Genomic DNA, 14,418 nt, shown 5'->3' on the forward strand with positions numbered 1-14,418 from the left:
GTTTCTACAAACTGTAAATAATGGATAGATAACTATAGGTTACTAATAAATAATTTGTGGTGCAAGTTGGAATAAAGAATTAAGCAAGGGATCTTGTATAGTTGTGTATATTTGAAGAACTTTAAAATTAAATTGTGATAAAAGGTAAGTAGAAGCTATTTTACCATACAACAAGCCATATAAGAAATAAAGTTTCAAAGTTCCTCTGTGATTAACTAACGAGATTAAGTCAATGATAAATGATTATGTTATAATGCACATATCACGACTGTCCTAATTCTAAAAAATGAAGAGTGATAAATTGTGTTTAGTAAACAAGAAGCTTGATAAATATAAATGAGAAGTTCATTAGAATGTAAAAAGAGGTTTATCATTTATTTTGAATAAAAATTGAATATTAATTGTATGTCATACGTAGATAATTATATTATATTCAACACTATTTAATAAGATTCGAGTGTCCAATGCATATCCATATTATGTAATGAAATGACCTACCACAAATTTAAGGTATTTAGATTTTCTACACACTTTTCCGTCCATAAACAATGTATACGATATCATTGTCGAGTCAAAAAGTTTTTACCATAATATATACTAGTATTTGTGATTCTGATGGTTAGATAAGTACGCAACGCGTGTAATCCGAAAACAATATTGTATTTGATGACAGTAATATGTATACTAATATGTTCTTTCACATTGTTTTTTCATATATTATCTCAGGAATAACACTATGGTGACGGTTTTTTGTTTTAATGATAAATGCCCCGTTAAAGACTATGATATTTTTGTGTAAAACATTGAGAAAAGCATCAAACACGTGGGTGTGATTATTGAAATGAAAAATTATTAAACACTATGGGAGATATCAATATTAATTGTTTGTCTGTTGCGTGTAGAATACGTCACAAATTATTAAACGCAATAAACCATCGTTTCCTCGCATTTCTTTCGATATCGTGATATTCCGAAAGTCGTGGTCAAGACGACGGTAATATCTGTAGTATCTGATTTTGAAAGCTCGACCGATAATCCCACAGAAACGCGTTATGGATTTTTCGATGAAGAGATGGGGCGTGTGTATCCGACGATAGAATTAAATATTTAAAACTCGTGAGCGAGACGGAAGGCGTAAAAGGCGTTGAGGCCCACAGCAACAATAACCGGACAGTTGATGACAAGTGGCGTGGCAGTGGCGACGGCTATAATAATGGTTGCCATATAGCTGGCCGTGATGGCATTATATTCTCGCCCCAATAGGACGATGTACGGGAATTATCGTCGTTTTGAATTACCATAAGTGGGATAATTGCGATAAATTGACCGCCGTCCAGGTAATATAATAAATTCCGACCTCGTTATTATTATTTCATGTTTTCGTGGTTACGGTACGTCGTCGTGTTAGATTTACAGACATTTACTATAACTGTTCTCGTTAGTGTTTATTGTACGCGCAAAACTCATAACCGTATACAATTATATAGTCATATAAGAGGTATAATATGTATATATGTATACAGTCATCATTATACAAAGTTGTGTAGGACAAGTAAAACAGCAAACAGACCGTGTTCGGTACTCGGTAGCTATCCTGTAGTCGGGTAGGCTTTTCGTTGGTGTTTACTGTAGCGATCCTGAATCGTTTATACTGTTAGATTACATTTTTTACCACAAAAACGTGCATGACAATCTGTACGTATAATTGCAGCTTCAAAGTTCAAGCATTTGCATATTTTTTTTGTTTCCTTTTTTTAGCTCTAGAACATCCCAATTAAGATACGAATAATATACGTCTTATTACTTCACGATGTCCTATACAACATTTTTGCATTTTAACAAGTTTTCGATTAGATTTGTTTAATTAAAATTCTAATTAAATAATTTTCTAACATAATTATACTCTCAAAATAGTTATATAAATGACAATCAAAAATATATTTTGTAGAATTATTTTATTCACTTAAAAATGTTTAAAATTAAATTTAAAAGTATTCGATATTTATAGAACTTATATTGTAATAACTCATAACTAACTTTTTTTTTCATAAAACTAATAAATAGTCTATCAATAAATAAACATTTCAAGTAAACATATAAAATTGAAAACAATAATTATACATCAAATTGTTGAAATTTCATTTTCCATATTTTTTAATTTGAATTGGTATTTTAGTGTAGCATTTCTAAGAGCTTATTAAAGAGTTAAAACAAAATTATTTAGTGCTATAACGTTTAAGTCTTATGTATGATATATTTGATGATTTCACGGGCATTCACATACTTTTTAGTTGTTGGAGAAGTAGAGACATTTAAGAAAAAACAAAAATAATTGGACATATGTTGATAATAAATGAGCATTTTGGTAAACATTAAATAAAGTTATGTTATTTAAACGCTTTAAATTTGATCTGAAATAATGCTTTATTTTTAATTTTTAATTATTTATTTACCTACATAATAAAGATTTTCATAGATTTGACATGTACATAATTACAAATAATTAATAGACAAATAGTTAAACTTCATGTTTCAATATACACAAATAAGAAGATTATTTCAAATATCTGATAATAATAAAAAAATAAATCCCATACGTTTTTACAATTTTGCTGTTGTCATAAAATGGTTATCGTATTCATAGAACAAACACGTATATTGTAAAATTTTGAAATACGTTTACGAGTTAAAACTATAGTAAAAAACTATGTAACTAATGTAAGTGGGATAAAACTGATGAAATGTACGCAGGAAAAAAGTGATGTGATTGCAGTTTATATATTATAATTTTATGTGTAATATTTATTTTACTTTCAGTTATAAATAGGTAATTATTTTTCTTTAAAAATGTATAATATTTATATAGCAATAAATAAATTTTGTTATTTTATCTATGCTAGAAAAAAATGTCATTAGCTTACGTTAAAAAAAACAATATAAATTTGAATAAATCATAAAATGTATTTGTTTGAATAAGAAAAGTAATCGCTCGATCTGTAAAAACGACTCAAAAATTCATCGACATGTTTTTTTAGTTCTTCCGACCGCATTTTACCACCCAGGAAGAGACCGCATTATTCTAAGAAATTGACTTACGGTAAAACAACGTTTCCTGGCTCCTGGAGTGTGCCGTTTTGAACAGACAAACACATGAACAGGACATTATTGTGATTATTGATTTAGTGTGGGTAGAATTTAAATTTTGGTTTATGTGGAGGTACTTTAACAATGGTTTATATATATATATATACCGTATTGTCGGTAGAAATGCAATTCCACATATAAATCGTACCAACGCTAACTAGCCAAAAGCCGCAATCGAATTTCTAAAAATGTCTTTGACTTTCATGGGCTGGGATAAGAATAAACTATTTACCGACTATGGAAAATCAAATTTGTTTCACAGATCTTACCCACTTCAACTATTCATATCTTTGTCTTACCACTTATAGTAGTCTCATAGTAGTTTATAATTATATTATATTTTGTTCCTTTACAGCGGACTCGCACTTTTCACCTCGGTAATCATACCATGTTCAAGCTAGAATACCACGGTCGAGAAAATCTTGATTTTACCATGTACACATTTCAAGGATATAACATAGCATATAACTATCAATATTATTCTTTGATAAAAAATAAAAAATATATGTATTTACCATGCACTGTATAACACATGATTATGATGGCTGGACAAAAATATTCACATTGTAAAATATTCACTTTTAATTTTTATTGATTTTAATTTATATTTTCATTAAAAATAAAAAAAAATTCACTTTATAAAATAACACAATTAATAAGATTAATGATTCACATGGAATTCTGAAAATAAAAAAAGACATGGTTAAACTATGGTTTATTAGTAATTGAATAAATGATTTAAATTTTTACTTTGAGTGATGATTAATTTATGTCTTATTTAATCATTTATAATTGCTTGTTAAGTTGTTTAAAAAAAAAAAAATAGCATTAAAAAAATAACGATTTTTAAACGAGACATTCCCGTTCCCGTTTGAACATGATGCAATTATTGCGGTATAAAAGTTAAAAGTGTAAAATCCGTCGTAGAGAAACAAATACATATTATACTAGGTATTATTGAAATCTAGCTAACTTAGAGATTCAACATACCATTGTACTAAAAATATTACAGTAATTACCACAACAATAACGACTAATTGAAAATCATAAGAATTTAAAAACGTCAATTATTTTTATTATAGTTAGCTTATTGTTAAAGTATTTTTAATTCGGTAGAGAATAATGTAATAACTAATAACTAATAAGTAATTATGTCACATAAAGTTATATTTTACTTTATCTATCTAATATTCTAATATAATATAATTATAAAACAATTATAATTCATACTGCCTAAATGATATGAATAAAATTAAAAACTACTGTTGAAAATAACTGTTCCAATAAAAAAATATATATTTTTATTTATATTAATATCGAAATGACAAATAATCAGTGTTAGTTTGGAATAGTATATATCAATTTTATTAATACAAAAACAAATTTTGAAGATAAAAACAATTATTATCAGTCGTTTTTAAAAAGTTAAGGTTAGTATAACTTACCAATCATTATCTCATATTATAAAGGAGCATGTAATCATAAGTAACACCTGTTGCGTACCGCTCATAGTAAAACCGAATTTCTCGATCTTCAACATGAACGTGAACAAACCCTCTCCTCTACTTACTTTCAAACAATACTCATCACCGATCCCTGGTTAAGTTAGTTAACTATTCAAATTCATCGATATGGCAGAAAAGTACAAAACAATAATTTATATACTGTTTTAATTTTTTAACACATTTCTGTACATTGTCTAATGTCTATAATATCCAACATAGCTGTTGCTGCTGCTGGTATTCATTTAATAAATAATAATAATAATAATAATAATAAAAAATTATCAAAACATAGTATATTTACATATCATAATAATAACATATTTTTATTGGTTATGCATATCTATATTGTAATAAGAATTACTAATTATTAATAATATTATCACACCTAATATTTAAAATATGTGTATCACACCACAAGCTGCTATCAAACTAGGTATTTTCTAATACTAATGTATCTTTTAAGACTAAATTTTATTTACCGATGTGGAAAATGAATTTAAATAAATAAATTTAAAATATGTCAAGAACAATAAATTATAACTTAATATTAACTAAAAACCGGCACATCCTATTTTGCACTACCACCACTCTATCTACAGAACATTATACCTGTTCCTCGAAAGATCTCAAATCGGCGCTTTTCAGACAATTTCATAATTGTTTTGGACAGCTATCTAAATATAAGTAGGTAGTTTAAGAACTTTGAAGATATGTATAAACATTGCTCATTAGTTTTCGTTACAATTTGTAGTAGCTTAACACATCACTCATATACCTTAGAAACTGTTAAGGTTTTACATTTTACGATTATTGTTTTTGAAGTTTCAGAAATATATATTCTATTACTATGTCTGAATAAAAACGCCCAGTGTTATATAACATATACAAACATGAAGCTAAGCATCACATAATGCCTTAAAATTATTTTCTGTAAAAAAGAAACAAATCAAACAACAATCAAAAATGACTTCTTTAAAATCAAAAATACACAATCTTCAGTATGGTTTGTTATATGTTCAGTTCATATAAGAATTTATTTTATTAATAAAATATGATATCATTTTACTTGAATTTCCATTAAAACAGTATGCATTTGATTAACCAATTTAAACATTAATTATTAACTATTTTACTAAATCTACTGTATAATATATAAATTTAGGCAACCTTTGCTTAAAATTTGTAATCGTAAAATACTTGTTTAAGCTTTATGTTTCGTATGTTAACTTTGATTTTGATAAACCTAATTGCACTATAGTCTATACTTTAATTATGGTTAAAATTATAGATAGGTAAGTAAGAAAAATATGAAGTACACTATTTTAACTTCAACTCAATTTACATATAGAATTCGAAAGATAAACAACAACAACCGAGATCAGCAAATAAACTAAAAAATAAACTAGTAGACTCCGATGGAGTCTAATTGAATGCTTAAACACATATGAAAATACAAAGATTAGACCTCACGGATAGTATTAACGAACAAACATTTTGACACAGAAGTTCTTTATCCACTCAAAGGAAAAGTCGTTTAACTCAAATATTGACTGTAAAACAGCTTTTATCAGAGCATTTAAGCACGTATGGGTAAACCTTGGTTATGCAATGATAGTAGGGTATACATAATCGTACACGACCATTGTGATTATACTTTGATAATAGTCATTTGTTTCATTGGCTTATACCTATAGATATAAATAATATATATATATATATAATATAAAATACGCATTTATCACACGATCTCTAACACGTTACAGATACAACAAATGGATCATTAAAAATGAAACTGAAAGGTATGTTTGCTGTATACCGAGTTGTGAATGTACCACATTGTAGGCCACTGTAAGGAATATATTAAATTTAAATTTAATAATAACTGTTGCATACAAACAATATCTTTTAGCGAAAGAGATCATATAAATATATTTCTAAGGATGATATATAATGTATTATATTTATATTATTACCTATAAGCGTTTTCTTATTTTACTATATTACACTAAATACTGCCAAAATTATAGAATATAACAAACTCATAAATATCGACGTGATAATATACTGATGAATTAGGTAGATGGCTATGAATAACTTAGTAGTCTAAATATTTTGATAATGTAATTATGGATAGAAAATATTAGTATTTGTTATAATAAAATGTTTCAAATTTTTACAGTTCATATTAAACAAAATATTAAACAAAAATAAGTACATTCGTTTGAAAAACCTAATCGTTATTTTACAATTGAACATATAATTTTGTCAAATTTGGTACTTAAAATACTTAGAAAAAAAATATGCAAATATGTAATTTGATATTTTCAAATGTTGTTAGAAAAACTTATATAACATTTTAACTCTACCTACGTTCATTGATAATAATATTATGATTCTTTATTGTGATTGGGTAATGACTCTAAGGTAACGTCCAATTTTTATCTTGTATCTGTAAACGTTGTATTATTATTTTTATCGATATACATAATTTTATTATATTTAAGTTATAGCCAAGCTAACTTACTGAAGTATGTACATTGTACATTGTACACTGACCAAGTCTGTAATTTTGAACACAGAAATAAGAACGATTAGTTAAAAAAAAACTTTTTGTTTATTACTTTGGAAGTTTAAAGAAGTTGAGATACATGAAAGACAAATAACAGCGGACTTAAGTAAAAATAAAGGTAAAAACCTTTTTGTACGAAAGAGTTATTGTTTGCGTTAAAACATTTTCTTCGTTAACAATTATAATGTAATTGGGACATATTTGACGAAAAATATACTTGTGCCAAGTATATTATAAGTTAATTGTTATATCATTTTTAAAATAAATTGTGTTTAACTAGTTTTATAATCATTAATAAATAAATATCCTAAGGTTTAAATAATAATAATAATAATATTTTTTATTTTATTCATTTTACATAATTACAGAATTTTGAAATCTCGAATCTTTGACTTTGGGAAATCATCAAGAGCAAAAACACAGAAATAGATGTTGAATGAATTCCAAACTAAATATGCATTCTAGTTCGAAAATGATTCTTAAATAATACAATTTAGTTCTTTTAATGTTTATTGTTGATACATGTTTAGGTTGTTCTGAAATATATATGTTTTTAGGTAATTTTTTTTTAGATATTAATCTAAATTGATAATTAACTAGTATATTTTTTTTTCACTATTCTTGATAATTTTATTTTAATTCTACATAATATTATTATTTTTGAATGTCGATCTATCATTCACCGATCAAACGTTAATTTTTATATACTAATATACTGTTTAGTGAATTATTTTAACAATCAAAATTAGATTTATCTTAATTCTGAATCATAAAACGATGTTTACAAATTTAGTATTTATAAATTACTTATATATATTATATTAATTATAAATTATATAAATTAATTGAATACACTCTAAAAATAATATTATGAACAAAATTCTAATCCTCAAATTGAACGTTTTTATTTTTATCGCTTTCAAAAAAATATTAACTTGTATACCTGTTATATTTTTATATACAAATAATATTCTATTATATTGAATATTACGAAATTAAGTTTTTTTTTAAAGCTTTAATATACTTAAAAACTTAAGTTATATATTTCTTTTAGGTAATATTAAACCTATGAAACAAACAAAAAAAAAAAAAATCCTATAAGAATTTTTACAAAATTTAATATCGTTAAAGTATTATATTAGTATTTTATTGAAAAGTTTAACAAATAAAATATCAAAACTTTTATACTTTTAACATCGTTTTGACTGTTATAAACAATTTTCACGACCAGATACACATTTTTTTTGGAGGAGAAGGGAAAGTGGATATAAAGCAGAAGGTTTTTTGATTCAAGCATTATAGCATATTACCAAAATAAGTGAAAATACGCGTGTATTATATTTTGTTTTGAAAATACGTTTAAAATTGACTAACAGACAAAAGAATACGATTGAATGTTTTTCCATAAAAAAAAAAATAATCTCTGAAAACGACCAACTTGTACATTAGAGTAAATTCATATTTTTTTTCGATTTGAAAAAAAACGTAAATTAAAATGAATAAAAAATGAAAAAATATCATTAACTATTACTACTGAGTTACAAATGGATATCAACCAATAGTTATATGGGCACGAAATTATATTATTAACATATGTAATATTTATATTTTATTTAGACTTATACAATTACTATTATTTATATCACACAAAAACAGCATGTATAAAATATAACATATCCAGCGGAATAGGTACCTAAGAAATAGTAAAAATTCCATATTATTTTATTAAGGATAAATGTGTGATCTTTATTTTTTAGAAACAAAGTTGATTAACTATTGTAAAACACCGCGTTAACCAAAGATAAGATATTGGCTTGAATTTAATAAAAAAAAAAACAAAGATGTTTAATTTGATTCTATATTTCTTGTAAAAGAATTAAGTCTTATATTATTTGTTTGTATCAATGTATTGTTGATGTGTAAAAATAAGGTTTTTTAATAACTTGAATAGCTGGAAAATAATAAAAACAAATTAATCTAGACAAAGGAGATTGATCAGCGTAAATGTCTAATTTTTATCTGTCATCTATGAAGGAGTGAACCTTATAAGTTTTGCATAGTTTCTTTATCTTTATAGTGAAAAATTTGACAACAAATTTTTTTATGAAAATAATATTTTTAGCCCTTATATCTATAACATTTGATTCAATGACACTCATAAAAATATGAATAATTTAATTGTATAATAGCATATACAAAATTATATAACAATAAAATAGTCATCAGTTGTTATAATTTAACTTTTAAGTATAATAACAATAATTATCAGCAATTTTAACTAAGTGCAGTAAATAAATAAAATGATAATGTTAACAAACAATGGAATACACTTCACAATACAATATATATATATATATCTTGATCAATTTATCTGTAACACATTAACTTATTTCATACTGAGAGCGGAGATTTAGATATCTAATATTATGTTTATAAAACTTCAATGAATAAAATAAATACAGTATTGTTTTAACATTAAGCTAATCCATTTGTTTTTATAATGCTGGCATAGTATTTTTTTTTTACAAGTGATACTATATGATATGGTATATGGAATACTTAGCTCCGAGATCAAAAAATGATTTCAAAATTGATAATTTTTTTTTAAGTCAAAAAGAACATTTTAAAATTTTATTATGTAATTGTAATATATAAGGATGAGGAACGTAACAAATCGTTACTATTCAAATCTAAATATAATTTGGTTTCCGAGTCTCGTCACTCGTCAGTCATTAGAGATTAATGCTAATAAATATATACATACAATATTAAGAGAAAAATTAATCAACAGAATGCCTGAAGTGTGGAAATCAAACACATGACTTTTATATCATGAAAATAAACCAACGAATTCAACATTATCTATACAAGACTTCTTGACTAAAAACATTTCAGGGATTCCACATCCACTATTCACTAGAATTTGATCACTGAGATTTATTTTATTTTTGTTTAAAATACTAAAAACTACCATCGAAGTCCAGAGATTTTATAAATATATATATATAAAAGATATTATATACTCAAAAACTATAACCATATTAAAATTATAGAAATTTATGGTTTTTTTTTTTTTTTTTTTAACTCAATACTCAAAATAAATAGAAACGGTAACATATTATTTTTAAAAAATAAAGTCTGTTAGATACATTATTATGTTACTACTTACTAAAAACTTATGAATTCTAACATGATTACATATTAACGCATTACCTACATTATTACCTAATAATGTTTTTTCTTTTACATTTCACAAACATATTCGCATATTGATTTCAGATATTTCGCTTCAGTTTCCAATATTCTGAAACCATTTGATGATATTTTAAACATTTTGCTAAACCACCATTATAGGTATGTATACGCGTCTATAAGATATAATCCTATTAGGAACGACGTAAAATGTTTAATATTCTCATTATAATAAATATTATATGAACATATGATTGTTATACAGAGGAAACTAATCTCGTGAAACTGTCAAAGTTTATGACAATATTAAATCGCTGCGTATGTATGTATAAATAAATGTACGTTAGTTTCATTAACAGTTTGAAGAGATTAAAGCGATATAAAAGTGCACGGACTTCCTTCCGACTTATACATGGGTACCTACATGATATACTATAATATTATGAGAGTTCTATATTATATTTATGGCATATTATTTTGTGTTAACATTGAATTTGCTTTTTTTTAAATAAATATTACTGTAATCTGATGGATTACTTTCATTAATGACGTGCATATAATGATATACAACTAGCGATAATTATAAAATATTCAATTTATGAACGTAAATAAGTTTTATAGAAAAAAAACAATGAAACATATATTCAATGATTCGATAATAAAAATGAAAATATAATATAAATAATCATTATAGATACAACTAACGAGTTTACATTCGATCGTTCGAATAACTTTTTCAATTGTATCAAAATATTGACTGAAATAAATTGTATGGAATGTTTGTGTGTTAATAAAACATATAGTCGATAATACAAAATTACCGAAATTTTAAGTATGAAAAATAAAGTACAACCAATGTAAAATAAATTTGTTTAAATTGAACAAATTACTTTGTATTACTTTGTCAAGCGCGTAGGTCACTCAGATAAAAAAATGTACGGAGTTTCCTTTGGTGATGTAGCCTATATTGCCTATAAGAACGACGAAAAAGAATCAATAAACGATACGAGATACTGAACGGTATACGTTACAAATAAAATATGATTAACAGATTGGGGAATTTTTTCTCTATTCAATAACACGAAAATCGGCTAGAAAATATTTTTATTGCGTATGTTATAAAAATATGACATTATTTTTTTTTACCAATGTCGACTAAGATGTTTGAAAGCGAAAAAACCTATTAACGTTGCTGCGAAATTTGCATAAAACTGTTATCAACTTGGAACTGTGCAGCACCCGTGTCGTGTTGCATATTATACAAACAGATTGTTTTCCATTATGAAAGTTACACGTTCGTAAGAAATATAGTATAAATAATGTAATATATATAATATATAATACAAATGGGATTGTAATAAGAGTGCAGATTTTTTTTTTTTATGTAAACACGTATTATATACGTCGTATTATTTGTAATGAACGAGGATAGTACATAGATTTTGAATCTTGACATGACGCAAATAGAGCATGGTAGACAGTATTACAACTGTATTCTTAAGTCCAACACTATATAAATAGTTATGTTAAATTGCAGTGACCTTTTCATAAAATATTCTCCAAAACAGAGACTATAAATTATTTGAACAAGCCATTATTTATAGATTCTGTGAAAGAGTTATTAAATAATATTCATGTATATTATATCTATTTATATTTCTTTGAAATACATTTATTTTGATACCTATATATTATAATATATGACGTATTAGAGCTGTGCTCTCGAGAGGGAGAACTGATTTTAGACAATGAACCATACAAAAAAAAATACTATCAGTCAGATCAGCGTAATAATTATTTTTAACACATCTTTCATGGTTATTATATGTAAGACATTCATATATATAACACAAATGAATAATCAAATAAATAATATTAAATTTTCAAGTATTTTGATTGGGCCAAAAAAATGTTATCGACACTTCAAACAATTTTTTCAGAAAAATCGAAAAATAAATTTCAGTGGTCTATAAATAACTCAAAAAAAGTCAAAATATTTTGAAAATTTAACTGTATATAGATAATACTAACATAAACATTTGATGAAAATTTCAAGTATCTACAGTGATTATTTTTTTAATTATAACCATATAAAAAAAATCGATTTGGTCGAAAACTGGTTTTGCGTAAAAATTCCCGTTTTTCTGTCATTTATTTTTTTTTGTTTTTCTCAATGTTTTTAAAAACTGTTGGAAAATGTTTACTTTTGACCTCTATAAACACCAAAGATATTCATTTTGCCATTGGAAATCACCTCCAAAGTTTGAAATTGAAGCACTATTTCGACTAATTATTCTGTACATAGACACAAAGAAAAAAAAACAGACGCCATTGTAAAATCTCTCCGTTCATAATCTAAAATCATCGTATTTTTAAAACCAATCCACAAGTATAATATAATCATATACAATTGAAAAGCAGCAAATAGCCGATGAATAAATATCCAATTTAATTATTTCTAATATTTTCATTTTATGTTAATGGAGAACGTCGTCATTACTTCAGTGGTATACGTGTTAGTGTACGTGTATAAAATAAATATGATGTTTTAATAATATTTATATGCATAATTTATACAAAATTTTAAATTTTCTGAAGAATCAAAAACGATATTTTAATAGAATTTTATGTTTCCAATACTCCAGATGTTAGCACATACAGATTTTTTCTATCAAAAACATTAGCAGCTCTCGTCTTTAAAATTATAATTTGGTTTGCTTAATGTACCGTAACTCTGTGCAAGTCGAACGAGCGAACCGTGAGCGCTTAAAAGTTTTATTCGAAAACTATTGGGATTCCGCCTATATGCTCACGTCGTCAAACTCCGTAAACGAATATTCCACGAGTCCAACATAGTACATTTGCTTAAATATACGATTAATGATTATATATTATTTTAATATCATATAACTCTGATGCAGTAGTAGCAGTATGTGTGGTTATAAATTGTTTGCAAACATAAAGTGCGTGAGTGTAACCTCTTTAACGCTTTTAGCAGCCAAATAATATTCTCAGCTGTTTAACTGTTCCATCCACATATCTAACTATATGAAACTTAAAATTCTGGATATTGTAATAACATTGCATTAATATTACACAGAGCGCTATTTAAACTTAACGTAAAATTTAGCTAAACCAGTTGGAAGTAAACTGCAGTTTAAGCCACGTGTCAAGATTAAGTCTACAACAGGTTGATAGTAAGTTGTACGTATTGTACTACCTATACGTACTCGTATGCTCAGTGATACATTATTGAGTAACATTATTATTTTAGATGTAAAATGTGTGATTTTTATTTTTCCAACCAACATTTTCGATGAATTTCAAATTAAAAATTAACGTGTAGTGTGGAACAGTGATGTATGTTATGGATTTAAAATTAATTGTATAAAAACTTCGTCGATAAATTATTAACTAAAAATTCTTCAATAAAGAAATCAGAACATTTTAAGTATTTATTCTGACTCTGCGAGCTACTTATTATACTACACACATACTGAGCCTTTGGTTATATTATTGATAACGATTTAAATCCACATTTTAAGAAAAATTATTTCGAACATTAGTGTGTGCTATGCCAGTAATTTAACAATTGGTTAAATATTATGAATATTATAAGTTTGCAAGAGGGTTTAATAGTCGATATACAATAGGAGTTGAGTGACTCTTTGCAAAATATACGTTAAATTTTACTATATTGATAAATCGTTGTATGCGAAAAACAATTCTGAGTAGAGACGGTATATTAGCTTATAACACCATAACTACCAAGAATATTTTATGATCATTATTCATCAAAAATTATATTTATACTATATTTTAGTATTGTTGGTTTCAGTATGATTTTTTACAAAGAACTAAGGTAGTATTAAATTTAAGTCATAGCTATAACAATAGAATATTTAATACATTTTCATGAATTTGACTACTTTGATGAAAATTTAAATTCTAAATGTTCATATAAAAAATAATTAGGCTTTTCGTTAGATTTTTTTTATTATTTAAAAT

The 14,418-nt window shown here is 25.4% G+C and overlaps 1 long non-coding RNA gene across 1 annotated transcript; it reads left to right on the top strand.

Annotated features, from left to right (window-relative positions):
* Positions 1–6,834: 6,834 nt before the first annotated feature.
* On the top strand, positions 6,835–7,647 carry LOC126552912 (uncharacterized). Its single transcript, XR_007606380.1, has 3 exons — positions 6,835–7,073; positions 7,154–7,336; positions 7,587–7,647. It is a non-coding gene; the product is annotated as an uncharacterized LOC126552912 (long non-coding RNA).
* The last annotated feature ends 6,771 nt before the right edge of the window (positions 7,648–14,418 follow it).

The sequence above is a fragment of the Aphis gossypii genome, chromosome X (assembly GCF_020184175.1).
Source record: "Aphis gossypii isolate Hap1 chromosome X, ASM2018417v2, whole genome shotgun sequence".
Taxonomy (NCBI): Eukaryota; Metazoa; Arthropoda; class Insecta; order Hemiptera; family Aphididae; genus Aphis; species Aphis gossypii.